This window comes from Delphinus delphis, chromosome 17, assembly GCF_949987515.2.
Source record: "Delphinus delphis chromosome 17, mDelDel1.2, whole genome shotgun sequence".
Taxonomy (NCBI): domain Eukaryota; kingdom Metazoa; phylum Chordata; class Mammalia; order Artiodactyla; family Delphinidae; genus Delphinus; species Delphinus delphis.
This window is the reverse complement of record NC_082699.1, coordinates 3,952,665-3,979,600: the sequence shown is the minus strand read 5'-3', so window position 1 is coordinate 3,979,600 and position 26,936 is coordinate 3,952,665. Positions and strand designations below refer to the sequence as shown.

Here is a 26,936-nt window from a genome sequence, read left to right as displayed (position 1 = left end):
ACAGTCTACTACATTCAGTAAGGAAAAAGAGCGCCAGCCTTGGCCCCAGGGGCCCCAGGGAGCAGGATATGAAGGACCATTTTGACTGATCTAAGTAGATAAGTGATCCCAAATGGGAACCGATAGGTAAGAAAAATGTCTAAGAAATAGACTCCTTTTGAAAAGAGAAGCTACTAGGACATACTCTTAGATTCCCACATATTTTCATAGAAGAGAAAGCTGGATTATTCCCTGGGATCTCTAATATGAGGCGGAGGTTACATTTTGGGGAAATGCTGTAGGTTAATGTCTCCTGCACATCCTAGAGGCTATTTGAATGGCAGTTTCTAGCAAAGTACAGCAAGGTTACATCCGTAGATGCAGCAGGCAGATTTTGTTTAAACAGTGCAGGTGTAAATTTCAAGAGGAGCTGGAGGTTTGGGTTCATGGTGAACGTCTACCATTATCGGCTTTACTCCTTCTTCATTGATTTTTACGGTCACGGCTTCATGACACGCTGATATTAAACAACGAATCCAATTTCCCTTTGCCTACTTTTCCCTCTGTGCTTTCCTTATGACACTACAAACAGCCATTATTAGAACTGTTGTATGTGTTTGTCTCCTGTATCAGATTATGAGTCTCTGGAATTCCAAATAATGTCTTTGTCATTTCTGTGGCCCTCAAATTATTCAACATGGTGCTTTGACATAAAAGGTACTCGGTGTCTAGTAGAACCATTCAATTCAAGAGCCACAACTGCTGTTTTTTATGAACACTTTACGTTAGTTGCCTACATTTTATTCTTCATGTGAGTAATACATGTAAAATGTAAGTAAAATGTAAGTTTTTTCATGGTGCGCTGTCTGCATAATTGTATTGTCTGCCCAGGTTTGAAGTCTGTTGTCTATTGACCATTTGTATTAATGTAGATAGGGAATCATTTCAGTGGTCTAAGACTGGTATAAAGCTGTCTGAGGAATAAGAAGCAAACCTTAAGCTGGGAACCTGCTTTCCTCCAGCTCCCAAGATTGCCACAGCACCACGTTCTTCGCCCAGTGATTTTACCATATTTGCCTGTCTGCTCTCCAACTGCATCAGCTGGGCCATCTGGATACAGACATACGGCTGAAGAGTATTTCTTTTCATAAACTTCCAGCTTTCCACAGCCCACTAAATAGAAAATCAAAATAAACAAACAACACCAGTATGAGAAAACAGAAGAAATTGCTAGGAAACACCACTTACTAAACATTATATACTGTCTTAACACATCAAGTAGCTGTTCGAACACTGTTTTGTACCAAATAATTTAAGGCCGAAAGTAAAATCTTACTGTTTCTTTCCTCTTAACTTCTAGCTTCTGCCCTCAGGATACAAAGGAGAGAGAGGAGCATTAATTTCAGCAGAGCCATGCTTTCCTCAATCATCATGAAACAGAATTTTCCAGCACATGTCTGACACTCACTTGCAGAGATGATACTGTTATCCCTGGCATACAGTTCTCTGACAATTTTACCATCATTTTCCCCTTGATCCAGCCATCTGTGGAAAGAAAAATGTATCAAGTATATTCTGAATTTATATTTACACTAACCACTGGCAATTATCTAGCCGAGTCAGAAATAATGGATACAGGAGTTAGAAAAAGCCATAGATACCTAACTGGTGAAAGCAGACTAGAAATTGGAAAAAGAAACACTTTAAATGATTATGAGAGTTCAAGGGAGATAGGAGAAGCTGCTAACAGGTAAGGATGAAATATGTTTTTCCCTAACTCACAAGTGAATTACTCAACCAGTTAGCCTGCCAAAGTCATAGATTTTACATCCACTGGACAATTTATTTTATCCTGTTCTTTGGCCACCAACTACAGGTCAAACTATAGCCAGTTATTTAATGTACAACTATTATTGGTTGTAAGGAGAGTGTTGAAAAAAAGAGCAAACCTATCACTATTGTTGGGACAATAACCCCAAAATCAAGACTTAGTGACCATGGGTCAGCAATGCACGGTTGTATAAAAAGTCCCATACAACATTTATTTTGTACATTTATTATTTTTGAGCTATTTGAGACTCAGTCCAAAGGGAACAACTTTTCTTACCCGAGATTTTCATTCTCCTTACTGATGAAGAAAGAGAAATCATATTTTTAAAATCTATATTAGTTTACCAAAAAAGATTTAAATTTGTATCATCAGGAATGATAGTAAACATAATGGATATCTTTCTAAATAGAAGAAGCAGCCCTTAAAATTAATGTTCAAAAAAGTTACCCAACAAAGCATCGGTGACCAGGAATGATTGAATAAACTATCCATTTCTCCAAAATACATAAACTTGGAACTGACTAATATGAATTTGTTCAATGCAAAGCAGGCTTATGAACCTGTGGCAGAAAAAGGCATATTCGTGGCTCATTGTGGGATCCTTGATCACAACATCATCCAGAAACCAGCCGCTTCCTAAACACAAATTAAAGAAAGAAAAATGTGGTGTGTATATATATGAACCAGGTGTTACTGGAAGTTTTGAGAAAGAGGCCCTAGCTTCCAAATATATAAAGGTCTTGTTCACCTTTAAGCTTTAATGCTTCAAATAAAGCAAGATACAAGAGAGGTAAACTGTAAGAGGCATTTAAAAATACTTCTTAAACATGTAACAAAAGCACAGCATAGTTCAAGGCTTTGTGCTTTACAGCATCTACTTCAATATGATTTTCCAAACATCTGAAAAGAGAACAATTCTGCAATTGCTCTTCATTTCATAAACTGCATTTATAATCCTGGACCTAACATCATCCAAAAAATATGTATCTGATGAGTTAGCAATACCGTCGATGTCCAAAATGCATACACATAGAAAGTTATTAAAGTTCAAATCTGGACCAAGTCTACATTAATTAATTATATATGTATGTATGTATGTATGTATATATATATATATATATATATATATATATATATGCTAGAAAAAGAGCAGTCATTCAGAAACTCTGTCCAAGCACACAGAATGATACACATGAGCTGATACACATGAAGATAACAATCTCTTTTTACAGAGCAGAAATAAATGAAATAGAAACAAAGAAAACAATAGGAAAGATCAATAAAACTAAAAGCTGGTTCTTTGAGAAGATAAACAAATTGATAAACCATTAGCCAGACTCATCAAGAAAAAGAGGGAAAGGACTCAAATCAATAAAATTAGAAATGAAAAGGGAGAAGTTACAACAGACACCACAGAAATAGAGACTACTACAAGCAACTCTGTGCCAATAAAATGGACAACCTGGAAGAAATGGACAAATTCTTAGAAAGGTATAATTTTACAAGACTGAACCAGGAAGAAATAGAAAACATGACCAGACCAATCACAGGTGAGGGAATTGAAACTCTGATTTAAAATCTTCCAACAAACAAAAGTCCAGGACCACACAGCTTCACAGGTGAATTCTATCTAACATTTAGAGAAGAGCTAACACCCATCCTTCTCAAACTCTTCCCAAAAAATTGCAGAGGAAGGAACACTCCCAAACTCATTCTATGAGGCCACCATTAATACCAAAACCAGACAAAGATACTACAAAAAAAGAAAATTACAGACCAATATCACTGATGAATATTGCAAAAATCCTTAACAAAATACTAGCAAACAGAATCCAACGACACATTAAAAGGATCATACACCATGATCAAGTGGGATTTATCCCAGGGATGCAATGATTCTTTAATATACGCAAATCAATCAATGTGATACACCGTATTAACAAGTTGAAGGATAAAAACCATATGATCATCTCAATAGATGCAGAAAAGGCTTTGGACAAAACTGAACACTCATTTATGATAAAAACTCTCCAGAAAGGGCGCATAGAGGGAACCTACCTCGACATAATAAAGGCCATATACAGCAAAGCCACAGCAAACATCATTCTCAATTGTGAAAAACTGAAACCATTTCCTCTAAGATCAGGAACAAGGCAAGGACGTCCATTCTTGCCACTATTATTCAACATAGTTTTGGAAGTCCTAGCCATGGCAATCAGAGAAGAAAAAGAAATAAAAGGAATACAAATTGGAAAAGAAGAAGTAAAACTGTCACTGTTTGCAGATGACATGATACTATACATGGATAATCCTACAGATGCCACCAGAAAACTACTAGAGCTAATCAATGAATTTGGTAAAGTTGCAGAATACAAAATAATGCACAGAAATCTCTTGCATTCCTATATACTAACAACAAAAGATCAGAAAGAGAAATTAAGGAAACAATGCCATTCACCATTGCAACAAAAAGAATAAAATACCTAGGAATAAACCTACCTAAGGAGGTAAAAGACCTGTACTCAGGAAACTATAAGACACTGATGAAAGAAATCAAAGATGACAAAACAGATGGAGAGACATACCATGTTCTTGGATTGGAAGAATCAATATTGTGAAAATGACTCTACTACCCAAAGCAATCTACAGATTCAATGCAATCCCTGTCAAATTACCAATGGCATTTTTTACAGAACTAGAACAAAAAATCTTGAAGTTTGTAGGGAGACACAAAAGACCCCAAAGAGCCAAAGCAATCTTGAGGGGAAAAAACGCAGCTGGAGGAATCAGACTCCCTGACTTCAGACTATACTACAAAGCTACAGTAATCAAGACAACATGGTACTGGCACAAAAACAGAAATATAGATCAATGCAACAGGATAGAAAGCCTGGAGATAGACTCACGCACCTATGGTCAACTAATCTATGACAAAGGAGGCAAGGATATACAATGGAGAAGAGACAGTCTCTTCAATAGTGGTGCTGGGAAAACTGGACAGCTACATGTAAATGAATGAAATTAGAACACTCCCTAACACCATACAGAAAAATAAACTCAAAATGGATTGAAGACCTAAATATAAGAACAGACGCTATAAAACTCTTAGAGGAAAACATAGGAAGAACACACTTTGACATAAATCACAGCAAGATCTTTTTTGACCCACCTTCTAGAGTAATGGAAATAAAAACAAAAATAAACAAATGGGACCTAATGAAACTAAAAGTTTTTGCACAGCAAAGGAAACTATAAACAAAATGAAAAGACAACCCTCAGAATGGAAGAAAATATTTGCAAATGAATCAGTGGACAAAGGATTAATCGCCAAAATATATAAACAGCCCATACAGCTCAATATTAAAAAAACAAAAAGCCCAACCAAAAAATGGGCAGAAGACGTAAATAGACATTTCTCCAAAGAAGACATACAGATAGCCAAGAGGCACATGAAGAGATGCTCAACATCACCAATTATTAGAGAAATGCAATTCAAAACTACAGTGAGGTATCACTTCACACCAGTGAGAGTGGGCATCATCAGAAAATGTACAAACAACAAATGCTGGAGAGGCTGAGGAGAAAAGGGAACCCTCTTGCACTGTTGGTGGGAATGTAAATTGATACAGCCACTATGGAGAACAGTACGGAGGTTACTTAAAAGCTAAAACTAGAACTACCATATGACCCAGCAATCCCACTACTGGGCATATACCTAGAGAAAATCATAATTCAAAGACACATGCACCCCAATGTTCATTGCAGCGCTATTTACAATAGCCAGGTCGTGGAAGGAACCTAAGTGTCCATTGACAGATGAATGAATAAAGAAGATGTAGTACATATATATAATGGAATATTACTCAGCCGTAAAAAGGAATGAAATTGGGTTGTTTGTAGAGATGTGGATGGACCTAGAGTCTGTCATACAGAGTGAAGTAAGTCAGAAAGAGAAAAACAAATATCATATATTAACACATATATGTGGAATCTAGAAAAATGGTACGGATGAACCGGTTTGCAAGGCAGAAATAGAGCCACAGATGTAGAAAACAAACATATGGACACCAAGGAGGGAAAGCGAGGTGGGGGGGAGTTGGGGGGGATGGTGGTGGTGGGATGAATTGGGAGATTGGATTGACATGTATACACTAATATGTCTAAAATAGATAACTAATAAGAACCTGCTGTATAAAAATAAATAAAAATTTTAAATCTCTTTTTAAACATTTATTTTTATATTAATTTGCAGACTGGAGTTGGTTAAAATACAATTTATTTTTATTTATAGATAAGATGGAATATTTTAACCCTTCATCGTGGTTTTATCTATACAAAGAGCCAGTTCAAACTCTATCCTCCTTTATTGAAACTGCTTGTCTTGAGGAGGGAATACTCATCAGCTGTAAACTCTTACAAAGCACACATTCACAGCCTGGTCTCTGTTTACTCTTGGGCTTCATCACTCATCACACTCCCATTACTGAGCCAGGCCAAACTCGTCATCATTCCCTAGATCTGTGGTTCCCCAACTATAGTGAGCCTCAGAACCACCAGGAGGGGTGATGAAAACACAGATTGCTGGGCCGTACAGCAAGCTTCTGACACTGTGGGCCTGGGATAGGCAACCTAAGGTGACCAAATGCCCCAGTTTGCCCTGGACAGAGGGGTTTCCCAGGATGCAGGATTTTCAGCGCTAAAATCAAGATAGCCCCAAGCAAACCAGCATGGTTGGTCATCCTAGAAGAGACCCCAAGAATTAAATTTTTAACAAGATCCGAGGCAATGCTGATGATCCAGGAACCACATTTTGAAAACCACTGTCTGGATCTGGACAGTATTATGCTTCTGAAATAAGTGAGACAGAGAAAGACAAATACTACATGATGTCACTTATATGTGGAATCTAAAAAATAAAACAAACAAATGTGTATAGCAAAACAGAAACAGACTCAGAGATATAGAAAACAAACGAGTGGTTTCCAGTGAGGGAAACAGTGGGCGAGTGGCAAAATAGAGTTATGGGATTAAGAGATACAAGGTACTATGTGTAAAATAAATAAGTAACAAGGATATATTGTGCAGCACAAGGAATTATAGCCCTTACCTTGAAATAATTTATAATGGTGTATAATCTGTAAAAATGCTGAATCAGTATGTTGTACACCCAAAACTAATACGATATTGTAAATCAACTATACTTCAGTAAAAAAATGTAGCTTATAACTTTTTTAATTTTTAGTTTTTTGAATAATAAAAATTTATATGTGGCCACTTTGAATTGCTTTTTTAATATGCATTGCTCATTTGTATTAAATCCATTTAAAATCTGGTTCAGATCTGATTTATCGGTCTGCCTCTTATCATGACATTTACTAAACTATATTTAAAAACTGTCATCATTATACATTTTAAAGTGAGCATCGTCTGTGCTAGTGTTTTTCAAAATGTGATACTGTAGTCTATTATATCCTCTTAATTTTTCCAGATAAATAACAATAATTTTAACAGCTTTATCGAGAAATAATTTACATACTATAAAGCTCACCTATTTACATGGATTCAGTGGTTTGTAGTATATTTACAGAGTAGTGCAACCATCACCATAATCCAAACTTAGTACATTTTCATCACCCCCAAAACAAAGTCTGCACCTCTTCACTGTCACTCCCAAGTACCACCTGGCTCCCCTCTCCCAGACTTAGGCAACCGCTAATATACTTTCTGACTTTGAGGGATTTGCCTACTCTGGATATTTCATACAATGGAATCATGCAACATGTGGTCTTTTGTGACTAGCATATTTCACATACGGATAGAAAAAGGAAGTCAGCTATCTGTCTCAGGATTTACCTTTAGATTAATTGTATTGCCCTGTATTTCAGATTTTCTCTCCTCTAAGCCTGTGACAACTCTTGATCAAAATTAGCAGATATATCCATGCAGTACACCTCCACCTCCTTCCAATTCTCTGTCATCTCCTCACTTGTGATGCTCCACTTGATTGCGGAGTAACTGATAGTCTTCCTGTAAAGAAACCATTGCAGGAGATTCTCTCCATCATAGTCTGAGAGCTTATCTTATGTAAAAATAAATCTTGCAGCAGATTGTTTTTGCCCAAACAAATGGACACACCTGGGTGCAATTTGGCTAAACAAAATTCTGTAGTTTTATAACTGCCGATACACCACAGACACAGGCAGCTGGGGCCTAAACTATATATGTAAATATATGTAAGCACAAAACCTTCATCTCGCTCACCAAAACACAAAACAAATCAAAACAAAAAAACAGTGCTGTTGGAATACTGCAAGCAACGACTGGATCTACAGCTAGTTGAGATCATTGGTAAATAAATCGTTAAAGAACAAATAGGTTCACTTAATCTGAAAGAGGGACAGAATCTATAAACCACACTTTCTTGGCTAGAACTTCCTGTTACTTCTCAATATGACTTTCAGACAAAGCCAGTCTAATAATTCAGATGGGCATGTATTTCTTATTGTTGATGTTAATTATTATATATTATATATTTGTTTGCTGTTACTCTGAATAAGATCTTTTATATCTCATATTTTCAATGTAAGAAAAACAGCCTCCAGTTATTGTATATTGATTTAAATTCTAATCCCTTTATAAATTCTCTTCATCCATTTTTCAGTTGATCTTCCTTGCATTTTAATAGACATTTCTATCACCTGCAGGCAATAAATTCACATTCTTCTTTCCAAAATTATAACTTTAAAACTATATATATACAAATGCTTTCCAAAGAATGACTATCTCATAATGAGAAAAATCCTTATTGTATTTTAATGGATTTCATTATTAAGTGGTCATCTTGAGTTAAATAATTTTAAAGTATTTTTTCTGTTCCATATTTTCAAAGAATTTTTAATAATGGTATTATTTGACTGTTTATGAATAATTTTTCTGCTTCAACCTTCTGAGGTGATGTATTTTATTAATAGGTTTCCTAATGCTGAACTATCCTTCAATTTCCTGGCATGAGCCCTACTTAGTTGTTATACATTATTCCTTTATTATACTTCTTGATTCACTTTGTACACGTTTACCTTTGAATACCTGCACATGCACGTAGCAGTGCTGCTGGTCTACAGCTGTTCTTCTGGACAATGCAGACTCCATGGGATACTCACATTGTGCCACCAACAGTGAATATCCTCAGAAGTAACATAAGTTCAATTTTATTTGGATATTTGAGGTAGGGCAAAATGAGAAATTTACCTGTCAAATTAAAATATTGTCTTCATCTGCTTGGGCTGCTATAACAAAATACCACAGACTGGGTAGCTTATAAACAACAGAAAATTATTTCCATATTTACCATAGAAAATACTCAGTACAGCACCTGATACACAGCAGGTCCACCAAATATATTTACAGAATTGAATTAGTTGCCATATAAGTGTGAGTTGGGCATATTAACACATCCTTTTATTGTTGTACCAGAGCATTCACTGTCCTACAAGCCTGCCTGACTCCCTGCAGAAATGGAATATTACCTTAGTATTTACTGTGGATCGGAGCCCAAACTCTTTAAAATTAGTTGTCAACTGACAGAAAAATAAGATGCAAAAGACTTGGGTCTGGTCAAAATATAAATGAATTTTGCCCAAGAGAGAAAATAACCTCAAAGTTATGTTTTTATTATCTTAGGACATTAGCCATATCTTTAATTTATCAATCTTATTTATCATTCTTTTTGTTTTCACTGATTATAAGTATATATTTTTCAGTTTTGTGTAACGTCTTTTGAACGAGCTTTGTCAACTGGCTAATTTCCTCATTATTTAAACACATGTCCACTATATATTGGTATGAGAACTTTGTTCTTAACATTTTGCAAGTTATATGTTGACACTCTTAAGTAAAAGAGTTTATTGTCTTGTTTCATGTTTGGGGGGTTTTTTAATGCTTTTTGTGGTATGTGCACTTTTGTTAAAGGATTTTATTTATCTTATGGCAATCTTATACAATAGCAGAAAATGAAAATACTGGTCATTCACAGTCGGGAAAATTGAGATAGAAACATGAACAAACTGGCAGCAGAAAACACAGCAAGGCTGCCAGGACAGCCTCCTGAAGGTGTCACTGCTGGCACCATCATTACCACTTAATGGACTGTCACTGTCAGAGGACACTGCCGCTATGTCCACCAGCAGCATTCTGGAACACTGCCACGTGCCACAGCGTATAAATCCCAAATTCCCCGTTTTTATGCATCATTTTTTCTAGTTTCCTAGGCAGAGCATCTACTTGAAAAAGCCTACACAATTTTGAAAAACAATACATCCACTTAAAATTTAAAGAATATTTGGGACAATATTTTAATTTCAGATAGTCAATACTTAGAGATCAGTTCGTTACGAGTTTTCCACAATTATTTTCTAGATTTGTACAGGGCTTCACATGAACAGAGCAGAATCAGACCTTGAATATCTACCTATGGAAGACGCTTACCTGGTCCAAGCCCATCATGGCCTACGACAATCTTGTACAAATTCTCAAGGGTCATGGCTTCTAGGGAGAAGGTGTCAATCTGTAACAAATCAAAAAAGTATAGTTAGATCCAGACTATGAGTCTGATTTCTAATGAGTATAAATTAAGATACAGCAAAAATTCATTGTGAAAGGGATTAGGTTCATTCAGTAAATACACAAATCTGTCTAAATTAAGAAAGTAAAAGTTAAAACAATATTAATTTATAGAACATAATAACAAGTTTTCTTGCCCATTTTTCATTATAAAAGCATAAATTTGAGGACTCTCTACAAATATGTTTTCAAATAATGATAATATAAATGTAATAATTATAAAGTATACTAAATGTTTCCACTCATTTGAATTCAACAAACTCTTATCTGTCCTGAATGGAATTTTTTAGCAATGTTTATGGGTCATTTGCAAAAATAATGTTTCTAAAGTAATTTTAGAATATTGATGCAAAAACTACTGAAAATTTATAACATTTATCTGGAACAATGTCCCAGTGCACTGCTACAATCAAAACTGTTCATGTTTGTGCTCCAATAGTTTGTGTATTCAGAATATGGGTAAAAGTGAGGAGCCAGAGTTCTTTTGATAAAACCTACGACAATGATACAGATTAAAATGCAAGAAAATACATGATGTAGCATAGCAGTTGAAAAATAATTCAAAAACAAAAAATAAGCTTTGCATTTCAGTGTCTTATATGTTTTGAAATATTTTCACACATAGCGATATTTTATCCTTAAAACTCACTCAGTGAGAAAAAAACATATCCACTCTAGAGATAAAGAACAGTGAGGCACAGAACCAGTATTAGAGCTCAGTTCCTCTGATACGTAATAATACTACCTTCCTTTGCAATCACTCTGCCTCTGCATAAGTGGACTATAAAAAATATAAATAACAGACAAAGCCATTAGCATTTATTTACAAAGAATACAGTCAGTGCCTGATAAAGGTTAATGGATAACACTGCCATCTCTTTATCATGAAAGGGATCTGCTAGAAAAGGAGGACATCCTATGCAATAATAGAAAATACTAGCAAAGAAAATCATGAGTTACAATATTTACGATGATTGATGTAGAGAATGCTAAGAAAAAAAGAGGAAACATAATGAAAACATGCTGATATACTTAAAATTATTTGGATTATCACAGAAAGCTGAGATAACTAAAATACAATGGGCCCTCTATAATTTACTCAGTTAAAAAATTAAATATTACTTACATATTAATATTAGTAATAGTAAAAAAAAAATAACATATTCAGTTTCCAAATTTGACAATGAAAGTTGTTATACAGTCCACCCATGAACAACACAGGTTTAAACTTCACGGGTCCACTTATACATGAATTTTTTTCAATAACTATGCACTACAGCACTACACAATCAGCGCAGTTGGTTGGATCCTCGGATGCGGAACCATGGACGTGGAACCATGGATGTGGAGGGTCAACTGTAAAGTTATATGCAGATTTTCAACTGCATGGGGGTCAGTGCCCCTAACCTCCTATGTTGCTCAGGGTCAACTGTATATAGTAATCCTCATTTAACAATATAAAAGTAGGTGTAAAAATCAGACAATTGGGAATGACTTCAGCGAGATGGTGGACTAAGGAGAACCAAGCCCTCATTCCTCATGGAGACACCATTTTAAACACAGTGTATGGACTAGAATACTTCTGTGAAAATTCTGAACACCAGATAAGAAGCTGCAGCACCCAGTCCAATGCATAATGAAGAGGGGACTCCATCAAAATGGGAGGAAAAAGAAACAAAATGAAGAAAAGTGAAGAGAACCTAAGGGGCTTTTGGAATACCCTCAAACGGAATAGTATATGCACTGTAGGAGTCACAGGAGAAGAGAGAGAAAGGGGCAAAGAGCTTTTATGGACATACAAGTTCAAGATCAATGAACCTGAACTAAGATAAACCTAAAGAGACCTGAACCAAGACACATTATAATCAAATTGTCAAAAGTCAAAGACAAAGAGAGAATCTTGAAAGCAGCAAGAGAAAAGTGGCTCGTCATGTGCCAGTGAGCTTCTAGAAGTTTATGAGTGGATTCCTGAGCAGAAATCATGCAGGCTAGAAGGCAATGGGACAATATATTCAAACTGCTGGAAGAAAAACCTGCCAACTAAGAATTCTATATCAGATGAAACTGTCCTTCAAAACTGAAGGTGAAATTAAGACTTTCCCAGGTAAAACAAAAGCTGAGGGGGTTCATTTCCAGTAGACTGCCTTACAAGAAATGCCACAGGGAGTCCTTCAAGTTGAAAAAAAATAAAAAGAATAATAAATAGCAACACAAAGCTATATGAGTTGGAGAAAATATTTGCAAATCATATATGTGACAAGAGATTAACATCCAGAATATACAAAGAACTCCTTCAGCTCAACAACAAATAAATAACTTGATTTTAAAATAGCAAAAGACTTGAATAAACATTTCTACAAAGATGATATACAAATGACCAACAAGCATATGAAACGCTGTCAACCTAATTTAACATTAGAGAAATGCAAATCAAAACTACAGTGAGATATCACCTCACACCCATTAGGATAGTTACTGTCAAAAAACAGAAAATAACAAGTGTTGCCAAGGATGTGAAGAAACTTGAACCCTTGTGCATTGTTAGTGGGACTGTAAAATAGTGCAATCGCTATTGAAAACGGTATACTGTTTCCTTAAGAAAATTAAAAATAGAACTTCCATATGATCCAGCATTCCTGCTGCTAAGTGTATACCCAAAAGAATTGAACTGGGGATACCAATTCAATGGTATGCAGAGGACACCCACTGCATTATTCACAATAGTCCAAAGTTTGAGGGACTTCCCTGGCGGTCCAGTGGTTAGGACTCTGTGCTTCCACTGCTGGGGGTCCAGGTTTGATCCCTGGGCAGGGTAGTAAGATGGTGCAAGACGTGGTGTGGCCAAAAAAATTAAAAAGTAAAAAAACAAAAAAGTTTGAAATAACCCAAATGTCCATCAATGGATGAATGAATAAAGAAAAGGTGGTGTATACATACAATGGAATATTATTCAGACTTATAAAGGAAGGAAATCTTGTTAGATTCTACAACATGAATGAACCTTGAGGACATTATGCTCAGTGAAATAAGCTAGTTCACAAAAAGACAATCATTGTATGATTCCGATTATATACTCAAATTCAGAGAGACAGAAAGTAGAATCGTTGTTACTAAGGATGGGGGAAAGGGGAACGAGGAGCTGTTATTCGATGAGTATAGAGTTTCAGTTTTGCAAGGTGAAAAATTTCTGGAGATCTGTTGCACAGCAAGGTAAATATCCTTAGCACTACTGAACTGTGCACTTAAAAATACAGTTGACTGGGCTTCCCTGGTGGCGCAGTGGTTGAGAGTCCGCCTGCCAATGCAGGGGACACGGGTTCGTGCCCCGGTCCGGGAAGATCCCACATGCCACAGAGCGGCTGGGCCCGTGAGCCATGGCTGCTGAGCCTGCGCGCCCGGAGCCTGTGCTCTGCAACGGGAGAGGCCACAACAGGGAGAGGCCCGCATACCGCAAAAAAAAAAGAAAGAAAGAAAAAGAAATGAAACAGGGAGAACCACTACAGATCCCGTGGAAAATTTAAATAATAATAAAAGAATACCATGAAAGACTCTATGTCCACAAATTTGATAACCTAGATGAAGTGGACCAACCCCTTGGAAGACACACTGTGTCAAAGCTCACACAAGAAGAAACAGAATTTCAGCTTTGTGAGATCTGCTGCACAACAATGTGAATATATTTAAATGAAAGGTGCACTTCAAAATGTTTGACAGTAAATTTTATGTTATGTATTTGTTACCACAATTAAAAAAAAAATATATATATATATATACACCCAGGACATATTGTATAGAACAAGGAACTCTGCTCAATATTCTGTAATAACCTAAATGGGAAAAGAATTTGAAAAAGAATAGATACATGTAAATGTATAACTGAATCACTTTGCTGTATACCTGAAACTAACACAACATTGTTAATCAACTATATCCCAATATAAAATAATTTTTTTCTTTTAAAAAGGAGAGATGAAGAAGCAAAAGTGATCTCTGCATCATTACTAACAGTAGGTAGAACAGGGCACCTGGCAAACTCCTCCTACCAGGTGAATGGGTGGGCTGACAAGGAAGAGTGTTGAGAAAAATACTCATAAATGTTGAGGGAAATGCTTATGAATGATACAGTGCTCACACAAGCCTTCACTTTTCAGCAAATGGAACTATTCATATCTTTTCAAAAGTTAAAAATTTAACTTCAGAAACTTAACAAAGAGTTTATTACACCTTATTTAAAAACCACAAAGGAATCATCAGTCTCTGCAAATGTAGCAGCTCATGGTTCCTATTAAGTTATACAAGTTATTATATATCTAAACCTAATATTAGATTCTATGACATTATGGAGCTTTTCTTAATCTTTACATAGTATTTATCATTTATTTCTTTAGAAAACTAAGATATCACATTTTTAATGGAAAATGTTGTGAACTGGAGAAAAATCTGTTTTTATCAATTGCCCATATAATAATTCTCATATATCCTTTTCCTATTCTCTTCCAAAGTAGAAGCCAGCAGACACAAGAGCAAACAGCTCTTCTGGACAGAGTCACCCTGAATTCTTGTGGCCATTGAGCAGTGACTGACACGGAGCACAGCCTATTTCTCAGCCACATTTACACGAGTCTTAAACACACCTCTGCTTTTGGCCCAAAGCTTAGAAAGTCATTAGGCAGTTCTGTTTTCATTTCCTAATCAAATAGGTAAATTTTCAAAAATGAGGCTGAGCCTGATAAGGAAAGCATACACTGATTTTGCATTTTTTAACGCAGGAATAACTTCATTGGACATTCAATTTTCTCATGACCTTCTAAGAATTAATTTTCTTTTTTTGATTAGGAGGCATTTCAGCTGACATTCCTACAGGTTTAACTGTTGACAAGAACATATTCCTGAATGCCAGTACATGAAACAACTAAAAGATATTTAGATGCAGCTGTCACACCAGCAGAGGCAATTGGCGAGGAATAAGCAGTTCCTTAATCACTCATTCATTCAATTATTCATTTACTCAACACGTATTGAACTTCTCTGTCCTTCAGCATGTAGGCAAACAAGTTTTACTTGTGCTGCCTGGAGTGGACCTTCCCTACCTGGAAGGATGGACGACTGCCCTTTGTTTAAAACAGGAAATTCTCAACAGACTTCCCTGTCCTCTTGATCGCGTGCCGACCATCGTTGAACAGGTATATAAAACTGTCTTCCAGCATTCATGTCCCACAATTGTGTTTACAACAGCAACAATATTACTTATAAAAAATGTAAGAATACTTTATCAAAGAGTCAAATAAAAATTTTTATCCAAGCCTGACACTTAAGAAGGCCTTTTCCCTTTTTTTTAGTAGAAGTCGTTGAATACTTGACAAGAAAAGTGTTAATTTCTTCTTTTATTGCCATCTCAAGTACAATGGCATTTCTTTTCTCTACTTTGAAATTTTTCTATTTCTAATTTCTCCATATTGAAATGCTAGACATGTCAATCTCCTCCCAAATTTTCTGTCATCAATATTTTCCTATCTAGAAAGAGATATTTACAATTTTTAAAAATCTATTCCTTCCCTGTTCCAACCTCTTAGTAATGAATTTCTTTTTACTTTAAAGTGATTTTCTAGAATACTAGCATGAGCTTAGATTCCATGCACTACAGATTCAAATTAATATAGTTCCCTCCTTGGGTCCTTAGCAATTAATGAAATTCAAGCTATAATTATTTATTTGGGTTCCTATTATACCATATTATATCTAATCCATTCATCCTGGACTTAAACAAAGATGTTAATACATTCTGATAGGTTCAGATGAATGCCAAAAATCATCGAAAAGTAGAAATATGTTTTCTGATTCTAAAATCTAGCCTTTCATGAGAAGGGTACTATCATTCTTTTACAAACTTCTGTGAGGTATTGTTTTATCTGTTAAATTAATCTTACTGTCTTTAAAATGCCTTACATCGGAGATTTTCAACTTTAATGTGTTTAGAAAATCATGTTGTTATAAAGGCAGATTTTCAATCCTTAAACTTACTATCTCTGTGGGTCTTGGTAAGGCCCAGAAATTTACATTCATAAATTCACATCAAGTGTGATTCTGGAGCAATCACACTTTAGAAAGGCTCCCTGAGAGCCGCACAGAATTACCGTTGGTTTGCAAGGTTAACACTGCTGCCACCACTATTTGATTCAGTTTTTAGATTACAGTCCAAGGCAGATCATTTGAGAAATACAAAAAAATCACCATTCAAAATGTTTTATTTTGTAATCTTCCTTAACTAAACTTAAAGAATCAAGATTAAGTTCATAAAAGTAATGTGATTATTTTATGGATTGTGGAAATGTTGTATCATTATTGCTATAATAGACTCAGTGTTTTAAATCAAATCCCTTCAACTTATAGGCACAGGTTGGCTTACTTAAAATTTTAAATTTCAAACTTCTAAACTGTATTATAAAAATTCAACAGAAAATTCTAAACTCATTATTTAACATCTTAATTTTGCCAAATGGGTAGATTATATACAGGCGTTATATACTCAGAATAAGACTTTGGATCAAGAATATCTCCTCTTCACTGGTACTGAAGGACAGGTGAGGTAAACCTCAGGCAAACACGTGGCCTTGCAATGACAGAGTACTCGCCATAGAGAGAAAGACACCAAGAATTTTCAGCCTGATTTTTTTGTCTTTCCTCTTCAATATTATATAATTTCTTCAGATCACTTAACCACTGTCTCAGCATCCCAGCTTCATAATGAATATAATATTGCTTATTGGTTACTGATCAAATGAGATGAGTGTTAATTTTCATAAATTAGTTTAGCTTACTAGGAGAGAAAAAGTAAAAGATATTATTATCATATATGATCACTTACATATCAGTTTGAATACTATACTTCAAAAGCTCTATATATCAATAGCATAAAAGAGAAAATTATTTCATACAGAAGCCAGGTAGTAATTTTGAATTTTGAAATCTAACATCTACATTCTGTATTTCCATAAAGTGAGTTTCATTGATTCATTCTGCTTCAGGATCTCTTGTGACTTTAATGTAAAGAAGATGGCATTATTGACAACTGTATATTTCTGCTAATGAAAGAAAAAATAGGTTTTTAAGGGATTACTCATCTTCCATGAATTAATTAATTTTCTCATGTGTTATAAAACTGTAGAACAAGTTTGCCAAGAATATCAGGGGTCTGACTAGGTGTTCTTTGCATTTTGAGAACTTGTTTAAAGATTATTTATTCTGAAATGACAAAAGAGGGAAATATACCATACACAAAAATGGATTACAAGCTGCATGATATCCAGTGTTAAAGACATGCAACATTGGCAATCACAGTAATAAGTAAAATTTTAGATTCTGAACAATGTAGAAAATTGAAGCCTCTTTTTGCTCCTAAAAGCACTCAGGGACTTTATCTCACTTAGCATGAGTAGACTAAATTTGAGGGCTGGCATTCAAGTCTAGTAGAAAATTATTTCACCAACAAGAATGGGCTATTTTACTGCCCTTCTGGAGCAGGTAACAACCTCCTAGTCACGTTTTCATCATTATTGCAACCATATCAAGAAGCAATGTGAGTTTATCCAGATTCCCAAGTATTTTCTTTTCTTTGCAAAGAGGCAAAAGGCTTGCTTGGTTGAGGTGCTTCCCTCAACTAATTAGGGATTACAATTATTAATAAGGGCACATGATGCTGCTGCCTTGAGGAATACACTGACTAAAAAGTCCAGGCTTGACTCCATCCACTCACAATAGGTATGAAATGCCCCCTTGAGGTTTGATTCTCAAGCAGAATTTATGAGGATCTTGCAAAGGATGGAAGTATTGGTATGTATTTACCTCTTTACAGTGCCAGGAAGGGGAGATTCTGGAGTTCGTATGAACAATACGAATCTTAGAGAGTGTTCCAATGTCTCCAACTGTGATCTATAAAGGAACCAAGAGAACTTCTTTCAATGTAATTTCACAAAATCCATTTTTTTGGGGGCGGGTACGGGGGCCTCTCACTGTCGTGGCCTCTCCCGTTGCGGAGCACAGGCTCCGGACGCGCAGGCTCAGCGGCCATGGCTCATGGGCCCAGCCGCTCTGCGGCATGTGGGATCTTCCCAGACCAGGGCACGAACCCGTGTCCCCTGCATCGGCAGGGACAGGGAAGCCCACAAAATCCATTTTTTTTAAAACCTTATATTAGGACATTATATTTTGATAAAGTAATCAATCTATCAACAAGATTTTAGAATTATAAAAATTTATACACCTAATGACAGAGTGCCAAAATATATGAAGCAAAAATGGACAGAACTGAATGGAGAAATAGTCTACAATAATTGTTGGAGACTTTAACACCCCACTTTGAATAATGGAAAGAACAACTAAACAGAAGATCAATAAGGAAATAGAGGACTTGAAAAACATTATATACCAACTAGATCTAACAGACATTTATAGAAAGCTCCACTCAACAACAGCAAGAATACATAGTTTTTTCAAGTGCACATAGAACATTCTCCAGGATAGACTATATGTTATGTCAAAAAAGAGGTTTTGAAAATTGAGTAAGACTGAAATCATACAGAGTATCTTTTCTAACTACAATGAAATGAAACTAGAAATAAATACAAGAAAGACAACTGGAAAATCCACAAATACATATAAATTAACCTACATACTCTTAGGCAACAAATGAGTCAAAGAAATTGCAAGGGAAATTTAAAAATACCTTGAGATGAATGAAAAAACACACAAAAACATAGTGGATATTGCTGAAAGCAGAGGTCACAGGGAAATTTTAGCTGTAAACCATAAAATATGAACGTACTGAAAAGGAGGAAACCATTTCAGGTGAATGTCCATCAACTAGACTGGCAAGCTTGCTGTGAGAGAAAACTTCTTTGGAGATTTTGATCCAATAAATCCAGAGACTCTAAGGAGAGGGAGAAGGAGGAGGGGGAGGAGAAGGGAGGGAGAGAATGAAGGACGCAGAGGGTGCGGGTAGGAGGAAAGTGGGAAGAGGAGGAAGAGGAGGAAGAAAACGGAGGTTCTCAAATAAATAACCTATAACTTTACAACTTAAGGAACTAGAAGAAAGAGGAGTAAACTAAATGCAAAGCTAGCAGAAGAAAGGAAATAATAAATTAGAATGGAGATAAAACAGAGAACAGCGGAACAGCAGAATCAACAAACCAAAGGCTGATTCTTTGAAAAGAAAAACTTACAAACATTTAGCTAGCCTAAGGAAAAAAAAAGAAAACTCAAATTACTAAAATTATAAATGAAAATAGGGACATTACTCCTAAACTTACAGAAATAAAAAGGATTATAAAGGAACATCATGGACAATTTATGCCAGCAAATTAGATAAACTACATGAAATGGACAAACCTTTAGAATCACACAAACTATCAAAACGTTCTCGAACAAAACAAAAGAAAAAGAAAGTCTGAAGACGCCTGTAACAAGTTACTGAAGCAGCAATCAAAAACTTCCCAACAAAGAAAAATCTACGACAGTTGGCTTCACTGGTGAATTCTACCAAATACTTAAAGAAGAATTAATACCAACTCATCTCAAAATCTTCCAAAAAATAGAGGAGATGGGAACACTTCTTAACGCATTCTACAAGGTCAGTGTTACCCTGATACCAAAGCCAGACAAAGACATGACAAGAAAACTAGAGACAAAACCACTTGTAAATACAGAGGCAATAATGAAACTTAAAAGCTTTTGCACAGCAAAGGAAACCATAAACAAGAGGAAAAGACAACCTTCAGAATGGGAGAAAATACTGCAAATGAAGCAACTGACAAAGGATTAGTCTCCAAAATTTACAAGCAGCTCATGTATCTCAATATCAAAAAAACAAACAACCCAATCCAAAAAAGGGCAGAAGACCTAAATAGATATTTCTCCAAAGAAGATATACAGATTGCCAACAAACACATGAAAGAATGCTCAACATCATTAATCATTAGAGAAATGCAAATCAAAACTACAATGCGATATCATCTCACACCAGTCAGAATGGCCATCATCAAATAATCTACAAACAATAAATGCTGGAGAGGGTGTGGAGAAAAGGGAGCCCTCTTACACTGTTGGTGGGAATGTAAGTTGTACAGCCACTATGGAGAACAGTATGGAGATTCCTTAAAAAACTAAAAATAGAACTACCATACGACCCAGCAATCCCACTACTGGGCATATACCCTGAGAAAACCAAAATTCAAAAAGAGTAATGTACCACAATGTTCATTGCAGCTCTATTTACAATAGCCCGGAGATGGAAACAACCTAAGTGCCCATCATCGGATGAATGGATAAAGAAGATGTGGCACATATATACAATGGAATATTACTCAGCCATAAAAAGAAACGAAATTGAGCTATTTGTAATGAGGTGGATAGACCTAGAGTCTGTCATACAGAGTGAAGCAAGTCAGAAAGAGAAAGACAAATACCGCATGCTAACACATATATATGGAATTTAGGAAAAAAAATGTCATGAAGAACCTAGGGGTAAGACAGGAATAAAGACACAGACCTACTAGAGAACGGACTTGAGGATATGGGGAGGGGGAAGGGTGAGCTGTGACAAAGTGAGAGAGAGGCATGGACATATATACACTATTAAACGTAAGGTAGATAGCTAGTGGGAAGCAGCCGCATAGCACAGGGAGATCAGCTCGGTGCTTTGTGACCACCTAGAGGGGTGGAATAGGGAGGGTGGGAGGGAGACGCAAGAGGGAGGGGATATGGGAACATATGTATATGTATAACTGATTCACTTTGTTATAAAGCAGAAACTAACACACCATTGTAAAGCAATTATACCCCAATAAAGATGTTAAAAAGAAAATTAAAAATAAAATGCACTAATATAAAAAAAAAAGAAAAATATATAGAGGCAAAAATCTTCAACAAATACTAGCAAACTGAATCCAGAAGCATAATAAAATGATTATACACTCTGACCAACGGGATTATACATCCTGACCAAACCATCCTGATTTATCCCAGGAATGGAGAGTGGGTCAACAAACAAATATCAATGTAATACACCACATAAACAGAATGAAGAGGAAAAAAAAAAAAACTCATCTCAACTGATGCAAAAAAAAGCATTTGACAAAATCCAACACATTTTCATGATAAAAACACTCAACAAACTAGAAATAGAAGGGAACTTCCTGAACATAATAAAGGGCATCTATGAAAAACCAGCAAGTAATATCATACTTAATGATAAAAGACTGAAAGTTTCCTCCTAAATCAGGAACAAGATAAGAATGCCAGTTTTCATGACTTCCGGTCAACATTGTACTAGAAGTTGTAGGTATAGCAATTAGGCAAGAGAAAGAAATTTTAAAACATCCAAATTGGAAAGGAATAAAATGATCTCTATTCACAGACTATATGATCTGATATATAGAAAATCCTAAAGATTCCACACACACAAAAAAAAACTATTAGAGTTAAAAAATGAATTCAGCAAAGTTACACAATACTCACAACACACAAAACACAACACATAAAAATCTGTTGCATTTCTATAACTAGTAATGAGCAATATGAAAAAGAAATTAAGACAACAATTCTATTTACAATAGCATCAAAAAGTATAAAATTCTTAGGAATAAACTTAACCAAGGAGGTGCAAGACTTACACAAGAAAAACTGCAAAATATCACCGAAAGAAAGTAAATAAATGTAAACATATCATGTTCATGGATTGGAAGGCTTAATATTGAAAAGATATCAATACTACCAAAGTGATCTACAGATTCAGCATATAATCCCTATCAAAATCTCAATGGCCTGTTTTGCAGAAATGGAAAACCTGATCCTAAAATTCATATGGAATTGCAAAGGGCCAGAAATAGCCAAAGCAATCTTGAAAAAATAAGAACAAGGCTGGAGGACCCAAAATTTCTGATTTCAAAACTTACTACAAAGCTATGGTATTGAAAACTGTGGGGTACGGGCATAAAGATATATACATAGATCAATGGAATAGAACTGAAAAATAAACCCTATGCATCTATGGCCAGTTAATTTTTGACAAAGGCATAGGGTTATTCATGGGAGTAGGAATAGTCTCTTCAACAAACAAAGCGAGGACAACTAGGCATGTCCCTGTAAAAGAATGGAACTGGACTTTTACTTCATACCATATATAAACTGTAACTCAAAACAGATCAAAGAACTAACATAGAAGAAAACAAAGTGGTAAGTCTTCGTGACCTTGGATTCGGCAATGGTTTCTTAGATATGACACCAAAAACACAGGGAATAAAAAAAAATAGATGAATTGGACATCATCAAAATTAAAAATTCTTGTGCATCCAAAGATACTATCAAATGAATGAAAAGACAACTCACAGAATGGGAGAAAATCGTATTTCTGATAAGGGTCTAGTATTCAGAATACATAAAGAACTCTTACAACTCAACAGCAAAAAGAAAAAAAAAACAATTTAAAACTGGGTCAAGACAGGGAGATCAGCTTGGTGCTTTGTGACCATCTAGAGGGGTGGGATAGGGAGGGTGGGAGGGATGCAAGAGGGAGGGGATATGGGGATATATGTATAGCTGATTCACTTTGTTATAAAGCAGAAACTAACGCACCATTGTAAAGCAACTATACTCCAATAAAGATGTTAAAAAGAAAGAAAAAAATTAAAATGGGCCAAAGATTTGAATAAATACATATCCAAAGAAGATACACCAATGGCCAACAAACACATAAAAGATACTCAATATCATTAATCATTAGGGAAATGTAAATCAAAATGACAATGAGATCCCACTTCATACCCATGAGGATTGGCTAGAATTTTTTTTTCGAAAATTGACAAGTGTTGGTGAAGATGTGGAGAAACTGGAATCCTCATACATTGCCAGTGGAAATGTAAAATGGTACAGCCACTGTGGAAAAGAGTTTGGTGGTTCCTCAAAAAGTTAAACATAGAATTACCATATGACCCCAGAAATATATACTGGGGTATATTATATATATATATATATATATATATACACACACACACATATATATATACCCCAAGATATATACTCAAAAAAAAACCCCAAAAATAAGTGATTCAAGAAATATTACTTGCACACAAATGTTCATGTCAGCATTATTCACAATAACCAAAGGGTAGGAAAAAAACAAGTATCTATCCATAGATGAATGGAAAAACAAAATGTGGTGTTTCCCTACAATGAAATATTATTCAACCGTAAAAAGGAATGAAGTATTGACACTGCTACAACATGGACGAACCTTGAAAACATGCTAAGTGAAAGAAGCTAGACACAAAAGACCACATTTTATATGATTCCATTTATATAAAATATCCAGAATTGGCAAATCCTTAAAGACAGAGGGCAGATTAGAGGTTGCTAGGGATTGGGGAAAAGGGAATTGGGAGGGACGGCATAATGAGGTTTCCTTTTGGGGTGACTAAAATGTTCCGGAACTAGGTAGTGGTGATAATTGAACAATACTGTGAATGTACTACATGCCACTGGATTAACTTTAAAATGGTAAGTTTTGTTTTGTAGATTTTACCACAATAAAAAAGGAAAGAAAAGAGCTATACAAAGAAACTGTAAGGAAAAAGAAAAGGAAAGGGGAAAACAAAAACTTTCTTAAAAACCCTTAGAATAAAACAATTCATGAGAATAAATGAACACTATGATCAAAATCAGCAATAAATTACTAAAGTTAATGAAGCCATCACTTCTACAAACAAGACACACATGTAGCAATCCCAGGGTCAAGCAAGAGAGACCAAGACAACAGGAACAGCTGAAATGCAGGTAGCAGTGCTAAGAAAAACAGAAGCATCAAACTATGAAAATGGTTTCCTGTGGGAAAGGAAAAGGGAATGGGGATTATAGGCGCTCCTATCTTACTACAGAATTCACCTTAAATTTAATGATTAACCCTACACCATGTGAAGGTATAATTTGATTTAAAAGTAAATGTGAAACAATAAAATAGCAAAACAACAAAAACAGCCCAGACTCTTTTGGTACAATCACCTCTAAAACTATTTCTTACTCATGCAAATAACAACAACATCTTCGTTTTTTATTTTTACTCGTTAATGACCATTGACACAAGAAAGAGTTTATTCAAATATTGACTCATATAGAAAGTAGGGAAAGAACAGTTCAAATTAAACTATTAGTTTCATTTTAGATAGCTCAACCTCTTCTGTGACGTATGTGGGCTGAGTACACAGGTTGTAGTAAATCAAACACCCAGGACCACATGGAAGGGGTATTGTGTGAAGATCAAAGATACTCAAGGACCCTTTTTTCTGACTGTGACTTTATTCTCTGTCTCTACCCAGTTCTAGTCAATCCCTCTGTACCTCCAGTCCTTGGTTTCATGGACATCACTAAGCATCTGAAGTGCAAGGTGCTGGGCTCACATCAAGTCCTGCCTTTGATTGCGAGTCTTTGTCTCTAGTTTAACAATGTGACCCGGGTCCCCCCTGCTTCATCTTTGCTACCTCTGTTTCTCCCTAGATCTTGATCTCAATGTGTCCAGCCAAGACATAATAATGTGATGACAACTTCTTCGCCTTCCTTTACTTGATCATTTATTTTTCCCTTTTTGACCTTGACTTTCAGGCTCATCTGTTAGAGCCTCAGACAGAAAGGCACAGCCCTTGCTCCTGGCAGCCATAAGTATACAAACAGCAAATGCTGGTCATCCAGTACTTCTCTCTAGCTGTTGTCTCTTACTGTATTGCAGTTTTATTGGTGTTTTAACCCACTTGAGCAAAAACTGCCATGAATTACTTTTGATTGATCTTCTACAGGACACATTGCTATAACAGGAAGCACTCAATTCCATAGATTGCATTCATTCCAAACTACCTACTAGCTGTATCCCTTATATTACCAGGTTTTACTCAGTTTTATTACTTACAGTAAATATGTCTTCATGGCCATGAAATCGAGCTCCATCTGTTCCATAAAGATATATGGGGGCTGAACTTCTATGATGTCCATAAAATATAATATAAATCTGTGAGCTTGTCCCAGCATTTGGCAAGTCACTGGTGATTATGGAAACTTTCCATTTACCACCTATAAGAAGCACAAATAACACAGAGAATTACAACAACTTATAAAAATGGAAGACTCAGAAGAACAGGTCATCATAAAGCTGGGAGAGTTTAGGCTTCCCTGATGGCGCAGTGGTTAAGAATCCGCCTGCCAGTGCAGGGGACACGGGTTCGAGTCCACATGCCGTGGAGAAACTAAGCCCATGCACCACATCTACTGAAGCCTGCGTGCCTAGAGCCTGTGCTCCACAACAAGAGAAGCCACCGCAATGAGAAGCCCACGCACTGCAAGGAAGAGTAGCCCCCGCTCGCCACAACTAGAGAAAGCCCACACGCAGCAACGAAGATCCAACACAGCCAAAAATAAATAAAATTTAAAAATAAAATTAAATTTAAAAAAAAATTATAAAAAAATGAATATCCTTTCTAAAAATAAATAAATACTCAATAAAATGACTATGTCCTACAGTGTAACTGGGAGAATATTTCTAGAAGATCTTTAATAAAGTTGTCATAGTTGATCATGCCTGGACAACAAGAGAGTCACTATATAAGTTCTCTTAAGTTCCCAGCATTTTAACAAAATATCTCCAATAGTCTTAGCTCTGACATATAACACTGGGTTGGCCCGAAAGTTCATTCAGGTTTTTCTGTAACATCTTATGGAAAAACCCAAACAAACTTTTTGGCCAAACCAATCTGTGCATTCAGAAGTATACCTTTTAAGATCTTTTGAGTTTAGGTGTTTATTTTCCAAAATTAAAAATTATGTAATAATTTATATAAACATAAAAATTGGAATCAGATAAGTTAGGAATTCAAAAGTCATCTGGTATAATTTCTTCACTTATTGTTTTAAGTATTCCTAATTAATAGATAAATTAACCTGAGTTCCACAAATGTTAAATAAATTTTGTATCATCCAGCAACAAATAAAAACAGTGCTAGAAAATGTATGGTTCCTGGTGAACATAACTGAGATTAACTAAACATCATAACACATTGATAGTGGTATGATATTACTTCCTACAATTTTAATTTAATTTTGACAGGTTTCTTTGGAGTGAACATCAAGAGTTGATCAGTAAGAGAACTGAAGCAATGAGAAATTATGGTAATACACTCAAGCTGACATTAAAGAAGAAAGAATATGATGCATAAAATTCAGAACTATGGACTTAAATAACATTCTACTCTTTAGGCTGTGATTTTCTCTCTCCCATATTTGAACTGAAGTGTATTTTCCCATCTTGATCCTTCAAATAGCAATCAAATTCTAGATTTAAATTTTACTTATACGGTACAATAAATATATGTTAAATGAATGTCTATTTTTTAAAATCCACTTTAAAACAGGAAATTCTACTTTATTTTTCCAACACATAGTAAAAAGCCATGTTAGGCCACCAAATCATCTTGGT

At 35.5% G+C, this 26,936-nt stretch overlaps 1 pseudogene; it reads right to left on the bottom strand.

Moving 5' to 3' along the window:
• LOC138413870 (uncharacterized) overlaps nucleotides 1-26,040 on the bottom strand; it is a 34,832-nt pseudogene extending 8,792 nt beyond the window's left edge.
• Nucleotides 26,041-26,936: the final 896 nt, after the last annotated feature.